Genomic DNA, 25,570 nt, shown 5'->3' with positions numbered 1-25,570 from the left:
TCCTCATTTTTGTGAAAATACCACCAGCTATATGTTACTGTAAAACAAGGTAGAAGGTGTATATAGTATTGGTGAGAATTTGAATCTCACTAGAGATTTGAGGACGCTGAACTATTGTCTCAGGCCCAGTAGAGATTACACCTCAATGTAACAGGCTGAAATTGGATGGTGTTTGACAAGGTGGAGTGTGTATGTAGTATTGGTGAGAATTTGAATCTCACTAGAGAATAGAGGATGCTGAACTATTGTCTCAGGCCCAGTAGAGATTACACCTCAATGAAACAGGCTGAAATTGGATGGTGTATGACAAGGTGGAGGGTGTATGTAGTATTGGTGAGAATTTGAATCTCACTAGAGATTTGAGGATGCTGAACTATTGTCTCAGGCCCAGTAGAGATTACACCTCAATGTAACAGGCTGAAATTGGAAGGTGTATGTCAAGGTGGAGGGTGTATGTAGTATTGGTGAGAATTTGAATCTCACTAGAGATTGGATGACGCTGAACTATTGTCTCAGGCCCAGTAGAGATTACACCTCAATGTAACATGCTGAAATTGGATGGTGTATGACAAGGTGGAGGGTGTATGTGGTATTGGTGAGAATTTGAATCTCACTAGAGATTTGAGGAAGCTGAACTATTGTCTCAGGCCCAGTAGAGATTACACTTCAATGTAGCAGGCTGAAATTGGATGGTGTATGACAAGGTGGAGGGTGTATGTAGTATTGGTGAGAATTTGAATCTCACTAGAGATTTGATGACGCTGAACTATTGTCTCAGGCCCAGTAGAGATTACACCTCAATGTAACAGGCTGAAATTGGATGGTGTATGACAAGGTGGAGGGTGTATGTAGTATTGGTGAGAATTTGAATCTCACTAGAGATTTGAGGACGCTGAACTAATGTCTCAGGCCCAGTAGAGATTACATCTCAATGTAACAGGCTGAAATTGGATGGTGTATGACAAAGTGGAGGGTGTCTATAGGATTGGTGAGAATTTGAATCTCACTAGAGATTTGAGGACGTTGAACTATTGTCTCAGGCCCAGTAGAGATTACACCTCAATGTAACAAGCTGAAATTGGATAGTGTATGACAAAGTGGAGGGTGTATGTAGTATTGGTGAGAATTTAAATCTTACTAGAGATTTGAGGACGCTGAACTGTCTCAGGCCCAGTAGAGATTACACCTCAATGTAACAGGCTGAAATTGGATGGTATATGACAAGGTGGAGGGTGTATGTAGTATTAGTGAGAATTTGAATCTCACTAGAGATTTGAGGACGCTGAACTGTCTCAGGCCCAGTAGAGATTACACCTCAATGTAACAGGCTGAAATTGGATGGTGTATGACAAGGTGGAGGGTGTATGTAGTATTGGTGAGAATTTGAATCTCACTAGAGATTTGAGGACGCTGAACTATTGTCTCAGGCCCAGTAGAGATTACATCTCAATGTAACAGGCTGAAATTGGATGGTGTATGACAAAGTGGAGGGTGTCCATAGGATTGGTGAGAATTTGAATCTCACTAGAGATTTGAGGACGTTGAACTATTGTCTCAGGCCCAGTAGAGATTACACCTCAATGTAACAAGCTGAAATTGGATGGTGTATGACAAAGTGGAGGGTGTATGTATTATTGGTGAGAATTTAAATCTTACTAGAGATTTGAGGACGCTGAACTATTGTCTCAGGCCCAGTAGAGATTACACCTCAATGTAACAGGCTGAAATTGGATGGAGTATGACAAGGTGGAGGGTGTATATAGTATTAGTGAGAATTTGAATCTCACTAGAGATTTGAGGACGCTGAACTGTCTCAGGCCCAGTAGAGATTACACCTCAATGTAGCAGGCTGAAATTGGATGGTGTATGACAAGGTGGAGGGTGTATGTAGTTTTAGTGAGAATTTGAATCTCACTAGAGATTTGAGGACGCTGAACTGTCTCAGGCTCAGTAGAGATTACACCTCAATGTAACAGGCTGAAATTGGAAGGTGTATGACAAGGTGGAGGGTGTATATAGTATTGGTGAGCATTTGGATCTCATTAGAGATTTTAGGAGGCTGACAATGATGCTCTCAGTCCAAGTATGGACACAGGCAGCCTAATAAGCAAGACTGCTTGTCATGCTTACCGCTCCCGCTGGTCCCACACTCGCCGCCTCCACCGCGCTCTCGGCTCCTGCCGCGTCCTCCTCTGGCTCCACGCTGCCCGTGGCCTCCGGGCGCGCCCTCTGTTCCAGCGCGCCCCTGCAGCGGGCGCGCGCCCGCCGGCACTCCAGCCTCTTGCCCCACAGTCAGCCTGACTGCTCTGCCCGGGGCGCACGCGCAGCTCACACCCCGGGTCTCAACACTGGCTAGCTGGTCCTCTCTCCGCCCCCATGACCCCCTGGTCCGACCCGGAACTCATGTCCCTATAAAAGGCAGCCTCTCCTCTGGATCGCTGCCTGATCGTCTATGGGTATTCCATGACTGACTCTCGGGTCCACCTAAATCCTGCCTAGCACCCAGCCTTGCCTTAGCGTACCGCCTTTCTTCTCTTGCTGTACTCTCACCGCCTTTGCATTTTCTTCCAGAGTCTGCCGGTCCAGTCCGTTCCTGCCTCCTCCCGTGTGTGCCTCTCCTGTCTGTCCCTGCCTGCTCCTGTGTCCCGGTCTTCCTCTCCATATAGTCCTGCAGCTGTTCTTCCTGCGTCCTTCGGACGGTCCTGTCTGCATTCCACCCCGGTGACTGACGGTCTACTCCAGTTGTCCCCAAGGTATCAGCTTCCGCGGCGATAGTCTCCTCCGGGCCTGCCCCAAACGCTCCCTGTATAGGGGGTGGTACACCTGGCCTGCTCGCCCGGGGGTAGGTTCATCATCGCGGTCCTGTGGGTTCACCCGTGGAGTCCTTCCAGCCTCACAGAACGATCAGGCCATGGACCCCGCTGGTACCCCGACCCCGACCCAGAAGGAACTTTTGTTCCTACGGGAAAATCAGACGAGGATCATGTCTTTCCTCAAGACCATGGAGTCCCGCCTCTCGTCGTTGCAGGCCTCGGATCCAGGGAGTGCCAGCCAGATCGCCGGTCTCCAACAGGAGCTTGCCCAGCAGCGCGACACTCAGGCTCACATCCTGAATAACATGGCCTTGGTGGATAACCGCCTGCTTGCCCTCCAGACCGTGGCCGCAGCCCCGGCACAGCCTGCGGTCCCACTCCCATCTCCTCATTTGGCTAAACCCCCGCAATACAGTGGCGACCCCAAAATGTGTAGAGGGTTTTTAAATCAGTGCCAGCTACACTTTGAATTGCTGCCACACCAGTATCCCACCGATCGAGCCAAGGTGGCATTTATTGTGTCCCATTTAGAAGGAGAGGCCCTAGCTTGGGTTAACCCCCTCTGGGAACGAGATGACCCATTAGTTGCTCAACTCTCCTCTTTCCTGGACACCTTTCGTAAGGTGTTTGATGAGCCAGAATCTCTGTTCAATCTGCACCAGGGCAGGCTCTCGGTAGGTCAGTACGCCATTCGGTTTCGCACCCTGTCCTCAGAGTTGGGCTGGAACAATGAGGCCTTGGAGGGAGCCTTTTGGCAGGGCCTCTCAGGTCGAATCAAGGATGAGTTGGCGGGTCGTGATACTCCCACCTCTCTGGAGGACCTGATCTCTTTGGCCACCCGCATCGACCTATGCTTTCAAGAACGATCTCGAGAGCTCGCCAGAGAGAGAAGGCCTTCTCGCGCTCCACCGGCTGCCCGTAGTCTACCCCGTTCCCGCCCAATGTCTGCTTCCTCTGTCCCGGTACCGGAACCCATGCAAGTGGATCGCCTCAAACCGGTAGAGGAGCGTCGGAGAGAAAGGGTTGAACAGAGGCTCTGTTTCTATTGTGGGAGTGCGTCTCACTTTCTTCGTTCTTGCCCCATTCGTCCGGGAAACACCTCCGCCTAGGACAGGTAAGAGAGGCCTCCCTAGGTAATTGTGACTCCTCTCTACCCTTGACTCTTTCTGTCCTTTTGCATCTAGGTACTAGGCGTTATTCTGAATGGGCCTATATTGATTCTGGGGCAGCCGGTAACTTCATCCAACTTGAGGCTGTTAGGAGACTTCGGATTCCTGTCAGATCCCTGGAGACCCCTTGGCAGATTGCGCCGGTCAACGGCCAACCCCTCCGGGAGTCCGTTTCTCAGGTCACTGAAGAAGTGGAACTTCAGGTCGGAGCCTTGCACCGGGAGAAGATAGTATTTTACGTGCTGCCTTCCTTATCCCATACCATTCTTTTGGGCCTTCCCTGGCTAAGAACACACGAACCTGTCCTGGACTGGCGTTCTGGAGACATCCTGCGGTGGGGCCATCCTTGACAAAATAAGTGTCTGCTCACCGTACAGCCGCAAGATTCCTCACGTTCTAGGTTGACGTCTACCGAGCTACCTTCCGCCTATCGGGCCTTTTTGGACGTCTTTGACAAGAAGGAAGCAGAGACTCTGCCTCCACATCGTCCACATGACTGCCCCATCGACCTTGTCTCCGGTTCCACGCCGCCTCGTGGTCGAATCTACCCGCTGTCCCATTCCGAGACTCAGGCTATGTCTGAATACGTCCAGGAAAATCTGGCCAAAGGCTTTATTCGCAAGTCGTCCTCACCCGCGGGAGCCGGATTCTTTTTTGTCAAGAAGAAGGATGGGTCCCTTCGTCCCTGTATAGACTATAGAGGTCTCAATGATATCACCATTAAGAACAAATACCCCCTTCCTCTTATTCCAGAGCTATTTGACCATCTACGGGGTGCAAGGATCTTCACGAAATTAGATCTCCGGGGGGCCTACAATCTGGTCCGGATCCGCTCTGGCGATGAATGGAAGACCGCCTTCAACACCCGAGACGGCCACTATGAGTACCTGGCTATGCCCTTCGGCTTGTGCAATGCTCCCGCAGTGTTCCAAGAATTTGTTAATGACATATTCCGAGACCTTCTCTACGTCTGCGTGATGTTTTACTTGGACGACATCCTGGTGTTTTCCCCGGATCTGTCTACGCACAGAAAAGATGTACGCCAAGTCCTACTTCGTCTGAGAAAACATCGTCTCTATGCCAAGCTTGAAAAATGCGCCTTCGAACAGTCGTCACTGCCGTTCTTGGGTTACATCATTTCCGACTCTGGCTTGTGCATGGACCCTGGAAAAGTGACCGCCGTACTCAATTGGCCGCGTCCCCAGGGAATCAAGGCAATCCAGCGGTTCCTGGGATTTGCCAGCTATTACCGGCAGTTTATTTCACACTTTTCCGCTCTGACCGCTCCAATCTCCGCTTTGATCCGTAAGGGAGCCGATCCTCACCACTGGTCTACCGAAGCCGAGAACGCCTTCCGAACCTTGAGGCAAGCCTTTGCCACAGCTCCCGTGCTACACCGTCCAGAGGCTAACAAGCCATTTACACTCGAGGTGGATGCCTCTGCCACCGGAGCCGGTGCGGTTCTCTCTCAGAGATCTCCTTCCGGACGGTTGGTCACCTGCGGCTTTTTCTCCAAGACGTTCTCCCCTTCAGAGAAAAACTATACCATCGGAGACAGAGAACTGCTCTCCATTAAGCTAGCCTTGGAGGAGTGGCGATATCTTCTGGAAGGAGCCGTACACCCACTCCAGATCTTCACTAACCACAAGAATCTAGCATATACAGTCATATGTAAAAGTTTGGGCACCCCTATTAATGTTAACCTTTTTTCTTTATAACAATTTTGGTTTTTGCAACAGCTATTTCAGTTTCATATATCTAATAACTTATGGACTCAGTTATATTTCTGGATTCAAATGAGGTTTATTGTACTAACAGAAAATGTGCAATCTGCATTTAAACAAAATTTGACCGGTGCAAAAGTATGGGCACCCTTATCATTTTCTTGATTTGAACACTCCTAACTACTTTTTACTGACTTCCTGAAGCACTAAATTGGTTTTGTATCCTCATTAAGCTTTGAACTTCATAGCCAGGTGTATCAAATCATGAGAAAAGGTATTTAAAGTGGCCACTTGCAAGTAGTTCTCCTATTAGATTCTCCTATGAAGAGTGGCATCATGGGCTCCTCAAAACAACTCTCAAATGATCTGAAAACAAAGATTATTCAACATAGCTTTTCAGGGGAAGGATACAAAAAGTTGTCTCAGAGATTTAACCTGTCAGTTTCCACTGTGAGGAACATAGTAAGGAAATGGAAGAACACAGGTACAGTTCTTGTTAAGCCCAGAAGTGGCAGGCCAAGAAAAATATCAGAACAGCAGAGAAGAAGAATGGTGAGAACAGTCAAGGACAATCCACAGACCACCTCCAAAGACCTGCAGCATCATCTTGCTGCAGATGGTGTCACTGTGCATCGGTCAACAATACAGCGCACTTTGCACAAGGAGAAGCTGTATGGGAGAGTGATGCGAAAGAAGCCGTTTCTGCAAGCATGCCACAAACAGAGTCGCCAGAGGTATGCAAAAGCACATTTGGACAAGCCAGTTACATTTTGGAAGAAGGTCCTGTGGACTGATGAAACAAAGATTGAGTTGTTTGGTCATACAAAAAGGCGTTATCCATGCGCTGCATCGTTGACCGATGCACAGTGACACCATCACCATCAGTCTGCACAAAGGCTTAACCCTCGGCAGGCCAGATGGGCGCTATTCTTTACCCGATTCGATTTTGAGCTCCATTTTGTCCTGGTGATAAGAACCTCAAAGCGGATGCCTTATCCCGATCCTTTCTGGTCTCTGATAAAGAGGAGAAGCCTTCAAACATAGTGGAGCCTAGCAAGCTTATCGTAGTTGCTCCTGTTAACCTGACTTCCTTACCTCCCGGCAAAACTTTTGTCCAAGACAACGACAGGAGGCGAGTTCTACATTGGGGTCATGCCACCAAGTTAGCCGGCCACGTCGGTCTCAAGAAAATGCTCTCCCTCGTCTCTCACTTTTATTGGTGGCCCTCCCTGCCTCAAGATGTCCGAAGTTTCATCGCCTCTTGCCCGTCTTGTGCCAAGAACAAGGTTCCCCGGCAGCGACCCTCTGGTCTCTTGCACCCACTTCCGGTTCCCTCGGCCCCATGGCAACACATTGCGATGGATTTTATTACGGATCTGCCTTAGTCCTCGGGCCACACCGTCATTTTTGTGGTCGTGGACCGCTTCTCCAAGATGGCCCACTTCACCCCTCTACCAGGATTACCTTCCGCTCTTGAACTGGCGAGAATTTTCATATCTCATATCTTCCGGATCCATGGCTTCCCCAAGCACATTGTCTCGGACAGAGGGGTTCAGTTTACCTCGCGATTCTGGAGGGCCCTATGCAAGATGATGGAAGTAACGCTGGACTTTTCCTCCGCTTACCATCCTCAATCTAATGGCCAAACGGAGCGTACGAACCAAACTCTCGTGACGTATCTCCGACATTTTTCCAACGCCCACCAGAACGATTGGTCCAGCTTGCTCCCTTGGGCTGCGTTCGCTTACAACAACCATCCCAGCGAATCCTCCACCAAATCACCCTTCTTTATTGTCTATGGGCAACATCCTGGTGTACCTCTGCCGGTACTCCCGGCCTCGGGTGTGCCGGCGGCCGATCTTCTGACCGAGGAGTTCTCCAGGGTCTGGCAGGAGACCAAAACCGCACTTGAACGAGCACGTGACAGATTCAAGAGACATGCCGACAAAAGACGCCTAGATTCTCTGTTGTACCATCCTGGGGATAAAGTTTGGCTATCCTCAAAATTTGTCCGTCTCAAAATTCCCTCTTATAAACTAGGCCCCCCGGTACATCGGCCCTTTTGAGATTTTAGCCCGTATCAATGATGTTGCCTACAAATTAAAACTCCCCGCTTCGCTACGGATTCCTAACTCGTTCCATGTGTCCCTCTTGAAACCGGTCGTACTCAATCAGTTCCACGCTTCTGCTGGCCGCGCCCCCGCGCCCGTTTCCGCACAGGATATTTTTGAGGTTAAGGAAATTCTTGCTATGAAAAGATCCAGAGGTAAAACCCTTTTCTTAATTGACTGGAAGGGTTTTGGTCCAGAGGAGAGATCTTGGGAGCCCTGGGAGAACATTCAAGCCCCTCAAATTTTAGCTAAGTTGCTTTCCGACCTTAAGAGGAGGGGGCGTAAGAGGGGGGGTACTGTCATGCTTACCGCTCCCGCTCCCGCTGGTACCACGCTCGCCGCCTCCACCGCGCGCTCGGCTCCTGCCGCTGTCATGTCGGACACTGTTCACACCAGGGTGTCCGGTAGACAGCGGCAATACCCTATTCCACTACAGTATTGTCATGTCGGACACTGTTCACACCAGGGTGTCCGGCAGACAGCGGTAATACCCTATTCCACTACAGTATGCTCAGGGACTTTGTTGGGTATTCTGTTCCAGTCGGGATAGGGTTAACCAGGTTGTCATGCTGGCTGAGGGCTGGGCCACGCCCTTGGTCTTTAAATAGTCCGTCCTGACTATGGGCGTCGCCGACTATAGCTTTTGCCTAGTGCTAGCAATACCGGTCAGCAGTGGCGGTTTTGGAGCGTCTGATATCTGGTGCAGTATATCTCTCAGTTGTTCTTTCTCCTATCTGTTATATATATATATTTGGTTGCCCTTGCACATTATTGTATTCCCTTGTGTATTAACGGTGTGGTGTTTCTTTTACCCCTGTCCATACGTATTTGTGGGGTCTGGTGTCTGGTCCCCTCACTGGGTGGAGGGTGGTGGGTTCAGCTTAGGGCTGGACAGGAGACAGGGACAGGGTGGAGGCCCAGGCAGGCACACCTTCAGTGTAAACCCTAGGTTGAGGGACAGACAGGGTTTTCCCTAGTCTGAGGGACACTGCAGGGGTCCCGGGGTTTTAGCCTAAAGTAACCTAGGCATACCATGACAGCCGCGTCCTCCTCTGGCTCCATGCTGCCCGTGGCCCTGGGCGCGCCCGCCGTTCCAGCGCGCCCCTGCAGCGGGCGCTCGCCCGCCGGCACTCCAGCCTCTTGCCCCGCAGTCAGCCTGACTGCTCTGCCCGGGGGCGCACGCGCAGCTCACACCCCAGGTCTCAACACTGGCTAGCCGGTCCTCTCTCCGCCCCCATGACCCCCTGGTCCGACCCGGAACTCATGTCCCTATAAAAGGCAGCCTCTTCTCTGGATCGCTGCCTGATCGTCTATGGGTATTCCATGACTGACTCTCGGGTCCACCTAAATCCTGCCTAGCACCCAGCCTTGCCTTAGCGTACCGCCTTTCTTCTCTTGCTGAACTCTCACTGCCTTTGCATTTTCTTCCAGAGTCCGCCGGTCCAGTCCGTTCCTGCCTCCTCCCGTGTGTGCCTCTCCTGTCTGTCCCTGCCTGCTCCTGTGTCCCAGTCTTCCTCTCCATATAGTCCTGCAGCTGTTCTTCCTGTGTCCTTCGGACGGTCCTGTCTGCATTCCACCCCGGTGACTGACGGTCTACTCCAGTTGTCCCCAAGGTATCAGCTTCCGCGGCGATAGTCTCCTCCGGGCCTGCCCCAAACGCTCCCTGTATAGGGGGTGGTACACCTGGCCCGCTCGCCCGGGGGTAGGTTCGTCGTCGCGGTCCTGTGGGTTCACCCTTGGAGTCCTTCCAGCCTCACACTGCTGCACACAAAAGGGTGGAAAAATGAACGCTTGGTAACTGTGCAGAAAAGAGGAAGAAAAGTATTTTTGCTTTTAAAAAAGCAGTTTGCACAGCAGTGTGCAAACAGCAATGCAGCTATCAGGGAGCCTTATAAGGCTGCCTAATAACCAACAGAGCTGATGAACAAAAATATAGCCTCCCCTGTCACTGCACACAAACTGTTGTGCTGTACAGTGGAAATCGCTAACAGCAGAAACAGTTTTTTGGTTCTTCTTCCCTGCCTAACGCTCTCCCTTATTCTGAATCAGCAGCAGCAACCTCTCCCTAATGCTAAGATCGGCATAAGTAAGATGGCGGTCGGCGTGCACGCCCTTTTATAGCCCCTGTGACGCCACACAAAGCCAGCCAATCACTTGCATGCCCTTCTCAAAGATGGTGGTGACCGATGCCTATGTCATCGCGTTGCCCACTGTGTGCGTCCTCCATCATTGGCAGAAAAAGGGCGCTGGAAGCATCATTTGAAACACGACTTTGGTGTTCAGGTTGCCAACCTCGTGGCCGACCTCACGCTATGGTCGGGTTTCGTTTCATGAAACCCGACTTCAGCGAAAGTCGCCGACTTTTGAATTTGACCGACCCGTTTTGCTCAACTCTACTATCCATCAATCCACACAGATAGCTATCGTTCAATATAAAACATTGCGTGCACAAGCACTAACAGTCAAGCTGGCCTAATATAATAGACACATGTTGGCCAAGCTATCTCTGCAGAACTCCTCTTACACACACTTGGTTTGACCAAATCTTCGTGTAATTAAAGGGGATTAAATTCCCGCTGTTTTAAAAGTCGTTATCTCCTGACTATCCATAATAAGTAGCAGATGGAGGAGACACAAGCATTGGCATAATCCATAATCCAATGACACACTGTAGATGGGCCATTTCCTCAGACAGCCAGAGCCTACAATAGAATAGATGAAGAAACCTTGGTACTGAAATGACCAAATCCTTGTATTTTCATCTGTTCTTTTGTAGGTCCTGAACCACACTGTGCTCTTCCATAAAGGATGCTGCTACGGAAATCTAAACCCATACTTCCATCTGTCTAATCCAAGTGTATGGGTCATTAAATGTTTTACGGAGAAGGCATAACTGAAATCTAATGAGTTAAAAATGGAATAAAGTCAGCTCATCCATCAGAAGATGCGAGGCTCATGGAGCAATGACTAAGGACTGTAGTCGGAAGCTCTTTTGCTAGATTATCCTGGTATAGGGATTGCATCATTTTTACATTCATTCCAATCAAATTGTGTTTTTAAGTGAAGATCCTGATGCTGCAATTTCCTTTCTACTAAAACCTGATAAATTGTCAACTTTTTGCATCGAAAATTAAATTGTTTTTAATCCCTTCCCAACATGTACATTATATGTACAGCGCTGCAGGAGCTGCATTCCCGCAAACCACCATGCATGTACTTATGATTGTACAGGCTCATGCTGGGGGGGCCCCTGCGATCAAGTGCAGATGTCAGCTCTATATGAGAGTTGACACCCTGCTGCATTGCCCACAATCGGTGCTAGCACCAATCACAGGCATTTAACCCCTCTAATGCCACTATCAAAAGGGACAGTGACATTGATGGGCATCGCAGAGCTTCCTGTCTGCTCCCATCAGTACAAATTGCACTGCACTGATGATCTCCATGGTGACCCGGGACTGAAAGATGGTCATTGAGTCACCCAAGGACTGTCGGAATTTCTCTGAGGTCTCGGCTACCAGGGGCATCATTTTTTCCAGCAGAAATGTTAATTTTTAGTTATTGCTATATAAATAGTTATTGGTTATTGATCTCCAAGTTTCGAGGTTGACGTTATATGCGATCCAGTAAATGTATACGGAGATAACAAGTTAGAATGTGTGGTTAGATGTAAGTGAAATACATAACCACAGTGTAACATTGCTGTACGGTTAATGACCAGACATGGGAATGAGCACTACTAATTCATACATTGTTGATTTTAATTTTGTAAACCAGTGTAATAGCAAAGTGTACTCCTGTTTATGGACATGTGTTTGTTCTTATGTAAAAATTTTCAATAAACAAAATTAAAAAAAAAAGAGAAATCACTGGTGAGCTTTTAACCTTTCTAACTTCCTAACAAAAAAAAAATATGTTTCAGAATAACTTTTGATGTAAAGCAGATGTGGGAAATGTTATTTATTAACTATTTTGTGTGACGCAACTCTAAGTTAAGGGCATAAAAATTAAAAGTTTTAAAATTGCAAAATTTTCAAAATTTTCACCAATTTTACATTTTTTTCACATATTACCACAAGACATTTTTTCCACTATTATGAAGTACAATATGTCATGAAAAAACAGTGTCAGAATCAGTGGGATCCATTGAAGCGTTCCAGAGTCATAACCGCATAAAGTGACACTGGTCAGAATTGTAAAATTTGCCTTGGTCATGAAGGTGAAAACAGGCTCGGGGTGAAGGGACTAAAAGATGACCTTGATGTATCTTGTGTGAGTTCCGTATGCCTTAGTTAGTTTCACCTTACCAGGCTGCATAGAGGTTATTGAGTATGCTGTGATGAATTACACATTTTTTATGCTCGTTGAGTCACTGGATATATCTTGCGGTGGCTTTTCTATATATAGAATTTGTTGTGTGAGGACATTAAATCCATAGTAAACAGTCTCCACATTCATTTTCAATTAGCTCGCTTATTAGTTGTCTTTATGTGGTTACTTATTTTTAATGCTATAACTGTGTGATATAAAATCTGGGACACGGTAGAAGTTTTAGTACGGTTACTTAGCAACAAGTCCTCTGATGTTCCTGAAGCTTCCTGCAAATCCTTTATTGCTCATGTCTTCCCTTGAGGTTTTCTTTTATGTGTTAACAATCCATTGTAGTGTGCTGTACATTGTTTTATTTCTATTTTAGACACAAAAAGAGTGCTATGATTTTCAGTTCTTTGGCTGTATCATATTTCTGTTAAGAGTCGCTTCATGCATATTTTTCCATGTCAGATGATGTTTAGCTGTGATTGAATGTGACACCATTTAATGTGTGTACAGGAGTGCAGCTGTGGGGGATGCAGGAGATACAACAGCACCTGGGTCCTGAGCGGCAGATATACCATAAAGGACGAGTGACATTTAGGGGGACTGTTACAGATTTTGCACTGAAGAAGTTTGAAGAAATAGCAAGGTAGAATTCACCTATACAAATTGCTTTTAAAGGGAATCTCTCACCAGAATATTTCTATCCCTTGCGAGAGCAGTATAATGTAGAGACGGAAACCTTGATTCCAGCAATGTAGCACTTGCTGGGCTGCTTGCTGTCATTTTGATAAAATCCTTGTTTTCTCTGCTGTAGATCTATACCAGTTCTCTTACTTACGAGTTCTGTAGAACCCCGCCCCCACACCAATGATTGGCCGCTTTCTGCCTTTGCACAGTATACACAGAAAACTGCCAATCAGTGATGGGGTGGGGTTATACAAAGCTTACGGCTATGCCTCACTACCTGTCTGTCACTCTAGTGATAATCTCCTGCTGATAAAACTGTGATTTTATCAAAACTGCAGCAAGCCACACGTCAGTAGAATAAACGTCTCTGCCCCTGCATTATGCTACTCTCAGATTCGGTGTCAAAAACCTGGTGACAGATTTCCTTTAAGGCCATGGTTAGATAGGAGTATGAAAAGGAATCCAATTTTTATCCAGGATATTCGTACACTTTTCATCTGTATTGTCATCCATGTTCCATCTGTGTGTCCATATTTTACATATGTGAGACATGCAAGTGCTATCCATATTTATACAGTACATCAACTGTTTAAATTGTATATGCTCATTACCTGTTTCCTAGGTTAATGATTGCAATGTATTTGTAAAAATCAGATGCCATACAGAGGGATCCATATGGGATTTTTGTACTCACCCATAGAGGTGTATAGGCAAGTCTCACCTGAGATATGGAAGAAACTAATGTATGCTGCGATTTGTTTCATTTGGACACTCAGTCCGTGTCATAAAACTATCATCTGAGCGGCCATATTGACTTACATAGTGGCACTTTATCTGTAAAAATTAGAAGCTACACAGATTATCTTTTTTATTTCCCCAACTTTTCATTCCATAAAAGCCACATTCAATACTAAAGCCTCATTCAAAAGGCCATGATTTTTTACATACTCAAAAAAGTGGTAAAAGTGTTATCAGTGTTTGGGATCTGTGTTTCATCAGTGTCAGACAATACTGCAGGCTGCGATTTTTGTTTCCATGTGAAAAAACTCATCTGAACAGCATTATTTAATCACGTCGGTCAAGTTGGTGTTTGATCTTCACTCGCACGAGTCCTTGTAATAAGCCTGTCTGAATAAGTTCTCATTCAGACATCACATACAAGTGCTATCCATGTTTTTAATATACCTGTGAGAGTCTATGGTGCCATTTACATGTCTGATTTTTTTCCTCGGATGGTGTGATCAACGGAAAATATCGGAGACGTGTTCAATTTTTCTCCAAGGGTCAGATCAAAATCAGCAATGCAATGGCTCAGTGAGAAAAATCGGATGACTTGACATTGATGCGTCAACACCAGAACACTGCCCTGTTTGTGACCTGATTTTATGAAAATGTAATAAAGCTACCAAGATTTTATCAGAGACGCCGGCTTTTTGTCTTTATATTATACTAGCTGAAGAGCCCAGCGCTGCCCGGGCATAGTAACTAACTGCGTTTAGTTATAACAAATTATAATGATTATACAGTGCCTTGTGAAAGTATTCGGCCCCCTGGAACTTTTCAACCTTCTCCCACATATCATGCTTCAAAACATAAAGATACCAAATGTACATTTTTGATGAAGAATCAACATCAAGTGGGACACAATTGTGAAGTTGAATGAAATTTATTGGTTATTTTTAATTTTTGTGGAAATTCAAAAACTGAAAAGTGGAGCGTGCAATATTATTCAGCCCCTTTACTTTCAGTGCAGCAAACTCACTCCAGAAGTTCATTGTGGATCTCTGAATGATCCAGTGTTGTCCTTAATGACGAATGATGATAACTATAATCCACCTGTGTGTAATCAAGTCTCCGTATAAATGCACCTGCTCTGTGACAGTCTCAGGGTTCTGTTTGAAGCACAGAGAGCATCATAAAGACCAAGGAACACAACAGGCAGGTCTGTGATACTGTTGTGGAGATGTTTAAAGCCTGATTTGGATACAAAATGATTTCCAAAACTTTAAACATCTCAAGGAGTACTGTGCAAGCGATCATACTGAAATGGAAGGAGTATCATACCACTGCAAATCTACCAAGACCTGGCCGTCCCTCTAAACTTTCATCTCAAACAAGGGGAAGACTGATCAAAGATGCAGCCAAGAGGCCCATGATCACTCTGGATGAACTGCAGGAATCTACAGCTGAGGTGGGACAGTCTGTCCATAGGACAACAATCAGTCATCCACTGCACAAATCTGGCATTTATGAAAGAGTGGCAAGAAGAAAGCCATTTCTCAAAAATATCTGTCATGAACTCATTTTCTGCTCCACCAGTTGAGAGTTCCCCTTCCGTTCTCCCTCTGATGGTGACAGGAGGTAGTGTGGTTGGTTTAAGTGGTAGTGATCTGCCACCTGATGAGGAAGATAACGATTGGATCTCTGGAGTATCAGACTGGATATAAGACAGTCGACGCCCTATCCGGGTGCTGGTGATTCAGTCTGCTTCTCAGGTCCTGGACTTCAGCTCTCTTCCAGTCTTCTCAAGTTAAGTTTGTTTTTTGCTAATGTTCACACTTGCGCTTGTTGGTCAATTCAGTTTGTTGTGTAATCAGCCTGCCCCTGCTGGGGCTATGCTGAAATTCCACTCCTATTAATCAGTATTTGCCAATCTGCTTTTTGTCCCTTATTAGATTGGCCTCTTTTTTGCTCTGTCTCAGAATATTTCAGAGTGCTGATATAGGTTTTGATGTCAAGTGACTTCAGGGTTAATTTTGCTATCAGAAGTGTTGGACAATATTTTGTAGGTTGTTTTTGGCAGATTGCAGATTTCCTTTTCTGTCCTTTTTAGTTAGCCGGGCCCCATCGTTTGTTCAGCCTATTTTCCTGCCTTTGTATTTTTATCTTATTTCACCGTCAATACATGTGGCGGGCTGTCTTTCCTTTGGGGTCTGCTCTGGGGTAGTTAGTTTTCCTCTTTTCCTGCTTTAAGCTTATGTAGTTCTCCGGTTGTGATGAGGCGTCTAGGACCAACGCAGGAATGCTCCACGACTGCTGCTAGTTGTGCGGTTAAGATTAGGAATCTGCAATCTGCATAGTTACCAACTTCTCTGGTTTTCTGAGACTTAGCTTGTTGTCTTGTTTTACCTCCTCGGTTTCCCATTCATAACAGATATCCATAAAAAGTGTTGTTTAAAGTTTTCAACAAGCCACCTGGGAGACACACCAAACATGTGGAAGAAGGTGCTCTGGTCAGATGAAACCAAAATCGAACTTTTTGGCAACAATGCCAAATGATATCTTTGGCATAAAGGCAACAAAGCTCATCACACTGAATACACCATCCCCAATGTCAAACATGGTGGTGGCAGCATCATGGTTTGGGCCTGCTTTTCTTCAGCAGGGACAGGGAAGATGGTTAAAATTGATGGGAAGATGGACGGAGCAAAATACAGGACCATTCTTGAAGAAAACTTGTTGGAGTCTGCAAAAGACCTGAGACTGGGATGGAGATTTGTCTTCCAACAAGACAACGATCCCAAACATAAAGCAAAATCTACAATGGAATGGTTCACAAATAAATGTATCTAGGTGTTAGAATGGCCAAGTCAAAGTTCAGACCTGAATCCAATTGAGAATCTGTGGAAAGAGCTGAAAGCTGCTGTCACAAATGATCTCCATCCAACCTCACTGAGCTCGAGCTGTTTGCCAAGGAATGGGCAAGAATTTCAGTCTCTCGATGTACAAAATCAATAGAGACATACCCCAAGCAACCTGCAACTGTAATCGCAGAAAAAGGTGGCGCAACAAAGTATTAAGTTAAAGAGGCCGAATAATATTGCACGCCCCACTTTTCAGTTTTTGAATTTCCATAAAAATTTAAAATAACCAATAAATTTCGTTCAACTTCACAATTGTGTCCCACTTGTTGCTGATTCTTCACCAAAAATTTACATTTCGTATCTTTATGTTTGAAGCATGATATGTGGGAAAAGGTTGAAAAGCTCCAGAGGGCCAAATACTTTCGCAAGGCACTGTATCTATATATATAAAGCTGAGTGTAGAGCCCCGCCCATTCCACATAGCCACATCTAATATATAAAGCTCAAAGTGTGTGTATGTATGTATGTATGCATGTGTGTATGTATGTGTGTGTGCATGTCCGGGATAGGCATCCGCACCGTCGCAGCTACAGCCACAAAATTTGGCACAGTCACACGTCTGGACCCCGAGAGCGTCCTAAGCTATGTTGTGAGGCGAAATTTTAACCCTGCACGTTGTGACTATGATGTCACAATGGCTGCCATTGCGATGCTGATGTCATCATAGGTTGCAAGCCCTGCCGCCGCTCATTATGATGTCATAATGGTTGACTATGGGATGGAGGATGTGTGATGGGTATATGGGCACTGGATTATGGGATGGAGGATATGTATGATGGGTATATGGGCACAGGACTATGGGATGGAGGATGTGTGATGGGTATATGGGCACTGGTCAATGGGATGGAGGATATGTATGACGGGTATATGGGCATGGGACTATGGGATGGCGGATATGTATGATGGGTATATGGGGACGGGACTATGGGATGGAGGATATGTATGATGGGTATATCGGCACGGGACTATGGGATGGAGGATATGTATGATGGGTATATGGGCATGGGACTATGAAATGAACGATGTATGATGGGTATAAGGACACTCGATTATAGGATGGAGGATATGTATGATGGGTATATGGGCACGGGCCTATGGGATCGTGGATATGTATGATGGGTATATGGGCATGGGACTATGGGATGGAGGATAATTATAATTTGCTATAACTAACCACAGTTAGTTACTATGCCCGGGCAGCGCTGGGCTCTTCAGCTAGTTATGTATAAAATTGTTTCCTTTATTATAAATACAATTAAAACAAACTGACAATAGAAGGTGCCAGACCAATAAAGAGGGACTACAATTCCATAGGTATGAGATACAAAAAGTGCAAAAAATACAAATTGGCCATTGCCATATAAAAGAGACTTACAATGAAGCACTCCAGAAATACATAAAAGACGGACCTATTACCTATATCCTGCTTAATAATGAAAACCGCCAATAGGGGCATATCACAGTAATATCTAGGAATGCTAGTGTCCTGATTTGACTCAATACTGATCAATGTGGAGGTCCGCAGACAATAAGGAGCACTGAATGCTATATATAAATAAATATTAGGCGCTCCAATGTATTGCACCGGTAAGACAGCTGGTGGAGACCCCCGGACGTACCACTGCCCCTACTAAAATAGATCTCTCACTAGTTATGGCTACAACAGTGATTCACTTGACAGGCAATATGCTCCACTGCTTCATTTATTTCCCATAAAATTGATGATGATAGCAGAGGGCTACAATTGGGAATGATTGTCAGCTCCATAGACTTGGAATAGAGCACCAGGGGCCCTACACCCATCTTACAGGTATCATCTATCCAGAGAATTGGTTGCTACATGTGCTTGACAAGTCACAGAACACCACGATGAGCAAAGATCAATAGCTGTACACCAGACCTCAAGCCATGTCATTGGGCTGGGCAGGCCAGATAAACTGCTATTGAATATTTTCACAAGAGAGCTAGGCAACATATTATTCTCTTTCCTTAAGTGCTTAGGCCTCATTCAGACTCTGCGTTAAAGAAAAACAGACCAATTATTCTGATCAAACTCTGATCAAAGTTTCATCAGATTGTGAAAGCTAGATGAGATTACTGGTGAAGGTATCCACCATCACATAGGTTTTGGAGGTCCAGCAGGCCTCTAGGCCGGAGCAAGTAAATCTCTATATATAAAAATGAATGTGTGTGTGTGTATCACCAACCAATCAAGAAGCATCTTTCATTTCACCAGAGCTGTTCAAAAGAAGCTGAGCTGTGATTGGTTGCTATGAGTAACAGTTTTCCTTGCAACCAATCACTAAGCATCTCTCATTTCACCAGAGTTGGTTAAAAGAAGCTGAGCTGTGATTGGTTGCTATGACCAACAGTTTTCCCACTTGACAACACCTCAACAGACACTGACATGGTGGGAGAAATATAGCATCCCTGGGAACATAAGCTCCCAGCCATTGTCTTCCCCCCTGAAAGGAGCAGAGAGCACATGACAGAAATGAATCCCCCCTCCCGTGCCCATATAACCATCACACTTCCTCCATCCTGTAGGCACATCTTCCTTCTTAAAGGGATCATTGGTATGGAAGTCAGAGCAAATCCATCCAGCACTTTGGTTTTGACCCCAGGCCTCTCTTAAAGGGATCCCCAGTTCCAGTCAGCTCTGTGGTTCTGACCCCAGGGTCTCTAAAAGGGATAATTGGTATGGAATTTAGGGCAAATCCACTCTGCATTTGGGTACTGACCCCAGGCCCTTCTTAAAGGGATCTCTGGCATGGAAGTCAGAGCAAATCCATCCAGCGCTTTAATTCTGACCCCAGGCCTCTCTTAAAGGGATCCCTGGTATGGAAGTCAGGGCAATTGCCTTCAAATGCTCTGGTACTGACCCCAGGCTCTCTTAAAGTGATCTCCTGTATGGAAGTTAGGGCAAATCCCTCAACGCTCTGATTCTGACCCCAGGGTTCTATTAAAGGGATCATTGGTATGCAAGTCAGGGCAAATCCACTCAGCACTCTGTTTCTGATCCCAGGTTCTCTTAAAGGGGTCCCTGGGATGGAAGTTAGGGCAAATCCACTAAGCGCTCTGGTTCTGACCCAAGTCCCCTCTTAAAGGGATCCTCGGTACGGAAGTGAGGGTAATTCCACTCTGCACTTTGGTGCTGACCCCAGGCCTCTCTTAAAGGGATCTCCGGTACGGAAGTTAGGGTAAATCCCTCAGCGCTCTGATTCTCACCCCAGGCTTCTATTAAAGGGATCATTGGTATGGAAGTCAGGGCAAATCCACTCAGCGCTCTGGTTCTCATGTCAGGCCTCTCTTAAAGGGATCCCCAGCATGGAACTCAGGACCGTTCCACTCAACGCTCTGGTTCTGACTCCAGGCTGGCGGGATGATGTGGGATATTAGGAGTAGTAGTCCAGTGGCTCTGGCTGACGGGATGATGTGGGATATTATGGGTAGTAGTCCGGTAGCTCTTGCTGACGGGATGATGTGGGATATTAGTGGTTGCAGTCATAAAGCCACTGAAGGGTCGCCATGACAACCATTGTGACATCATAATGAGGGGCGGGGCTTGATACGCAGACACTATTTCCCCAGTATGCAAATAGGAGCATTACGACATCATAATGAGGGGCGGGGCTTGACGCACACACACTTTTTCCCCAGTATGTAGATAGGGGCAAAATTGTTTGGTGAATTGGAACGCGCAGGGTTAAAATTTCGCCTCACAACATAGCTTAGGACACTCTCGGGGTCCAGACGTGCGACTGTGCCAAATTTTGCGGCTGTAGCTGCGACGGTGCGGATGCATATCCCGGACATACACACACACATAAATACACACATACATACATACATACACACACACTTTGAGCTTTATATATTAGATATACCATTCTTGGTGCCATTTATCTTATTTTGTGGTCACCATAAAAGTGATGTTATTATTATTAATAATATAATAATAATAATTTTATTTCTATAGCGCCAACATATTCCGCAGCACTTTACATTATAGAGGGGACTTCTACAGATGATAGATATTACAGAATAACAATAATCACATAGATCAAAACAGATACCAAGATGAATGAGGGCCCTGCTCACTAGCTTACAATCTATATTATTATTCTGTCACTAGCTGAAGAGCCCGGCGCTGCCCGTGCATAGTAACTAACTACAGTTAGTTATAAGAAATTATAATGATTATATCTATATATATAAAGCTGAGTGTATAGCCCCGCCCACTCCTCATAGCCACATTCACTATAATATCCCACATCATCCCATCAGCCAGTTCTACCGGACTACTCCCCCTAATATCACACATCACCCCGTCAGCCAGAGCCACTGGACTACTACCCCTAATATCACACATCACCCCGTCAGCCAGAGCCACCGGACTACTACCCATAATATCCCACATCATCCCATCAGCCTGGGATCAGAACCAGAGCGCTGAGTGGAATGGTCCTAACTTCCATACCGGGGATCCCTTTAAGAGAGGCCTGACATCAGAACCAGAGCGCTGAGTGGATTTGCCCTGACTTCCATACCAATGATCCCTTTAATAGAACCCTGGGGTGAGAATCAGAGCACTCAGCTACTTTTAACCAGCTCTGGTGAGATGAGAGATGCTTAGTGATTGGTTGTAGGGAAAACTATTGATCATAGCAACCAATCACAGCTGAGCTTCTTTTGAACAGCTCTGGTGAAATGAAAGATGCTTCGTGATTGGTTGGTGATACACACATACATACATTCATTTTTATATAGAGAGATTCTTCCTGAATATGCATAAATAAATTGACAACTAGATCCTTCCTTTCCCTTTGTCAAAGAGGTATATCCCTTCCAAGTCTCACACTCAGCACTGATCGAACGACATCAGAGTGTGAACGGACTGAAGTTGATAATGCCCAATTGTCACCCCACAATTCACATATTGTCTCATTTCTTATATTATTATTACTCATTAATGTAGTATATATTTTTTAAGATTTATTTCTCATAAGATTAAATATTACTTAAGGTTTTGTTATCATTGATGCTACAGATATCTGCTATCTGGACAAGAACACACTATAAAGATAATAGGTGTGCTGTAAACACGTTTTGTATAGAGAACATCATGATACAATCTCTCTTTCTTTAGTAGATGGAAACAGTATGTTCTTTCTTCTGGCTAAAGACATCCTTGTGTCAAAGCAGTAGCTCGGAGAACAGTTCACTATTAATCAAATACCTAAGACAACATCTGGTTTTGATTTATGGCCGTGTCCAGAAATATCTCCAGGTAACTATTAAACTATACTGATGATTTCAATAAAGGGACCAAATCAATGACTAAGAACTGGATGTAGACAGTGCATTCCCTGCAAAACAGACAGAAGAAGATTTATTACATGTGAGCATTTGTGTATTTTATAATTACTGATTGAAAATGCAGAACAATCAAACTGAACTTCTACAATAGATTGGAAGTGAAAATAGACCTAAACCAATTCGATGAAGTCATCTAGCTCTAACTGCATTACAGCTTAGTTTAGTTAGGATTTATTGATACTGGCCACCACCCAAGAGCTGTTCTCTATCAGCACAGCATGCAAAGTATAGAGAGCCCAAGGCCCACACATATTTGTGTACTATCTGCTTCTTTATTTTAGCAAATCGGACACGTCGCTAAATTCTGAAGACATGTTCCAATATCCATTTCTTTTTGTGGACTGATTTTCCTACTATTATGAATAAAAAAAATAACCAGACTTGTCTGATTTTGATCCTCTTTGTGAATCATTCTGATCAATGGGTCCTTTAAGAAAAAGGGCAGTAAACAGATACCATACATAGTACTGCCCCTTTTCACTGTCTAATCAGAGTGGCTTGGAATTTTTTATCTATTTTTTTGCATTCAAGAAAAACAGAAGCCATACCCATGGTAAAAATGTAACACTGGCTAAAAAAAAATGCGATAGATAAAATCACTGATCAAGACCTATTCTCTCTTCTTGTACCAAGATATGAAGGATGCTTAAAAATACTGACGTGTTAGGGAGGCCTAAAGAGGTTTTCTGTTACAAGTATATAGTGGCACAACTTTGTTGGTGCACAAAAGAAGGTTCCCACACCAGAATAGATACCAGAAAAAAATTTTTGGCACTCAACTTTTTGTCATAAGTGAAGAGTTTTATTTGCAGTCACATATAAACGTTTTGGCTGTAACAGTAAGCCTTCATCAGTACACAAGACTGCTCTTGTTCACTAAACTGCCTGTCACACTAGCGGTGGATTCCGCGTACTCTCCAAGTCACACGGCGCCACCACCCACCAATGAAACGGCTATTCATTTAATTACATGTACATGAACAAGGCCATCCACATATTCATACTTGTTCCTGAGGCCACTTAGCTACATCTGAGTCATTCCATCCCCATACTAAACGTGGACCTCATAGCTCTAAACCTCGTAATCCAGTGTGGATGGCACATTACTTACTCATCACTCCCATTATAACAGTGGCTCCCTATCTCAATGTTCAGCAGTTTAGTGAACAAGAGCAGTCTTGTGTACTGATGAAGGCTTACTGTTACAGCCAAAACGTTTATATGTGACTGCAAATAAAACTCTTCACTGATGACAAAAAGTTGTGTGCCAAAAAGTTTTTCTGGTAAAAAAGTTTTCTGTGACCTAAATACTGAAGAGCTGTGCTTACGACAAGCCATCAATGATTCATCATTTGGGCTCTGAGGGTCAGTATATCTTTCATTTGGCCCATGTACGGTAGTTTGTCTGTGCACTTGGACTGCAGTGTATGTGAATAAAACTTGGTTGCAATACTAGGTGTTTGCACAGGTCGCTGAGATGGTATGAACAATATGGTGCCTGCAGAACCACAGCGGCCCTCTTATTATAATCATTAGCAAGGACGTCTATCAATCATATCATATTTAAAGGCAATGGTCCCCAATAGTGATGAGCGAGCACTAAAATGCGCGATTGCGTGGTACCTGAATTGATCAAGTCAGAATCCACTCTAGTATCAAGTACAATGTAAGTCAATGGGAAAACTGAGCATTTTTCTGGAAGACCCTAACTGAAGGGAAGGAAAATCAGTGAAATGGATGGAAACAGCACTCAAAGGGAATGGGAACACCATGGGGAAGACGCCTGGACCCAGGTCGCTGCTGTGAAAACTGTTGTCGTAGTATCACTTTTACAGACTGACTATAAAACATCAAAGATAAAATGGATTTTACAGAAAAAAATGTTAGGAAACATTCTTTCCTGTATAATGACTTATATATAAGGCAAAATTTAAAAGAAAAAACACCTCCTCTTCTACCCCTTAATAGGACCATCTCTCACCGTATTTCCCTGTTGCCTATGACTATATATAGTAGATGACATAATAGAGGAGGAAAGAAAACTACACCCACAGGTAGTCACCAGTAAATGTAATTTTAATGATTTACTACTTTATCTGGGCATGTGATGTGTGTGACATGGTCAGATCCATCCTGTTTAATTTATGAAGGAGGAACTCAGAAACTCACAAAGGCTATGCGGACAATGCAGGAACTGAAAAAAAGTAGAAGGAAGAGGGACCTCGATACACTCAATATTAGACATAGAGAAGGGCCTCATACATATTCTGTTAAAAATGTTAGGTAGTGAGACTCCTAGACTCATAAAGACTATACAATAAGTACATGGGCTGCCAAAAATTAGGAGGGACTGCAATACACCCTGCAAGTCATGTAGAGAATGGCCTCAGAAAACTTTTTTTTTCCCATTGTTAAGGAGAGGGACTTCCAGACTCATAAGGGCTATGCACTAAGTGCAAGGGCTGAAGAACATTTACCCCTTGGGGCAGGGCATACGTTTATGAGTAAGAGGTTTGTAGAAGTAGGCCTCATACACATCCTGTTAAAATTATGAAGAAGGGAATCATACACACCTTGGAAATTTTAGAGCGAGGGTCTCATGATGACCCTCTAAAAATTATAAGCAATGACCGCCTGAAAACCCTCTAAAAATTATGAACGAGAGCCGCCAGTTTAACCTCTAAAAGTTATGAGTGCCGGCCGCACGATGACCATCTGAAAATTATGAGTGAAGGCCACATGATCACCCTATAAAAATTTGGAGTGATGACAGCATGATGACCCTGTTAATATGGCGGAGGATGTATGTAGTCCTGAATAGAACTTTTGATTTAATGGTGCAGCAGTACAAGTACTGCAATAGCCATTAAACTCTGCCTAGATGCATGCTCTAATCTAAGCTCAACCTCCTAGATCAACTCTCCCAGAACTGCTTTCAGAGGAGAGTGTGCCAAGCATCATGTCACCGAGTCTTTTATAAGACTCGATGAAGCGATGCGGCCTGCCAATCACAGTAATGCTAGTAGCCAACTTGGCTACGGTATTACCAAGCATTGCAGGCAATCCCCGCATGTTTATTGACTTTCAACAGTCAAAAGTGTTCAATTCCACAAGTGAAGTCAACAAGTTTGCACCTGTATTCATGACCAAATTACTATTACAGCAGATGTTACACCCTCGGTTTCTGGTATACCTTACAATGATGAATTTTCTAATAGACAGAATATAGCAGCAGTATGCTTCAACATATCTAAACCAACTGAGGGACTACCTCTTACTGAACTGGATAAAGGCATGAAACTAGTAGAGAACTTACTATACAAGGAATTGAAAATATGGTGGTATAGTATCACACTAAAATCATATCAGGAACATAATATGATCCCAAGCGGACGTAGAATTAGAGATTAGCGAACCCGACGGGTAAAGTCTGGGGTCCATACAGGATGCCTAAAGTCAGGCACCGAATCCCGAACATGTACATTTTAATGTACAGACATCTGGTTTCCAGTTCGGTATCGCCAGTCTAATAATGCTTGTTGAAAGGCTCCAGGGCAGTGTGGCAAATAAAAAAAATCGCATCAGTCAGCTCACTGCCATTTATAGGCAAGAAAAATATTTTTTCAGGACCACTGTGTGTTTTGTAGTAGCATTGCAAATAAATAACTGACATATGCCATCTCGTTATCATTTTTAGGCCAAATAAATAATTTATCTGTAAAGCTT

The sequence above is a fragment of the Dendrobates tinctorius genome, unplaced genomic scaffold (genome assembly GCF_039654945.1).
Source record: "Dendrobates tinctorius isolate UK_male_01 unplaced genomic scaffold, ASM3965494v1 ptg000008l, whole genome shotgun sequence".
Classification (NCBI taxonomy): Eukaryota; Metazoa; Chordata; class Amphibia; order Anura; family Dendrobatidae; genus Dendrobates; species Dendrobates tinctorius.
This window is presented reverse-complemented; position numbering follows the sequence as displayed.